Genomic DNA, 1134 nt, shown 5'->3' with positions numbered 1-1134 from the left:
GTGATAGATCTACACAATGGAACATTATTCAGCCAAAGAAAAAAAACATCAAAGAAATCTTACTATTTACAACAACATGGATGGACCTAGAGAAATATTTCCATCATGAGAAATCCCACAGAAGTTAATATTTCTGGTTATCATTTCTGGAAGGAAATAAAATGACCAGATATCCAAACTCACTTTTAGAATATTTTTAATGATTCCTACAAGGTAATGTGCCACTGGGCTCATGGTTTGTCCAAGTTTGTGGCTATATGCTGATACAAAAGAAAGAAGATTTCCTATGGATATTGTATGAGGGGTTGCAACAGGACATGAGAGCCAGTGTGGAGAGGAGCAGCCAATGCTTGGGCATGAAGCTAAGCTCAGAGCTGACCTCAGTCCTCAAGAATATACCTTCCCGGACAGGAGAGATAATAAAAAGGGCAATTCCTCTCTAACAACTGATACCTATATAGACACAAGCAAAGTATGTTTTATGGGAAAAGGAATCACTGGGGACTGGGAAAGTCAATTCACAGTAACCCAGAGAGAAGCCTTTGTAAAGTTTCTGAGGAGAAGATGGCCAGACTTCTTCAAGGCCTCTTCCCATGGGAATAATGGGCTCCTCTCTCTAAATCTGATGCAAATGCTGAATTTCCTCATGTTCTTGTGTGCATGCCTGCTCATGCAAAGCAGACTGGGCACTAGAATCCACTATGGAATTAACTAACAATAAGAAGGGTCCTCAGTAACTGAAGGCCATGCCACCTTCAAACAGTTATGTAATCGCTCAAATGTACAAACTAATAAAGGCACAATATTTTATTCAAAAAATAAATAAGTAAAAAGAAAATTCACATTTGTATTTCATGAGTTTAATACTAAAGTATTCAAGATATATGCAACTATGTATTTTTATGGTTCTTTTACTTGAAGCATCCTACTTTATTTGGTTAAAGAATCTCTATTTGTATCCATTTGCTTGAAAGAATGAAGAAACAATTGTATGAAAACTAATGTGTGAATAAAGACTGAATCTGCAGATGGTGCTATGATACCTTTGTAAAATTCAGTTTGATTTTTAGTTTAAGTTTAGTTTGGTTTAGTTTAAAGGAAACATGATTTCATTATTTAGTTGTTTTATTTATC

At 35.4% G+C, this 1134-nt stretch overlaps 1 pseudogene; it reads left to right on the top strand.

The window, feature by feature from the left end:
- The first annotated feature begins 105 nt into the window (after nt 1-105).
- Nucleotides 106-603, top strand: LOC106724321 (annotated as a pseudogene).
- The last annotated feature ends 531 nt before the right edge of the window (nt 604-1134 follow it).

The sequence above is a fragment of the Myotis brandtii genome, unplaced genomic scaffold (assembly GCF_000412655.1).
Source record: "Myotis brandtii unplaced genomic scaffold, ASM41265v1 scaffold7998, whole genome shotgun sequence".
Lineage (NCBI taxonomy): Eukaryota > Metazoa > Chordata > Mammalia > Chiroptera > Vespertilionidae > Myotis > Myotis brandtii.
The sequence above is the reverse complement of the archived record's forward strand: the minus strand, read 5'-3'. Positions and strand labels throughout refer to the sequence as shown.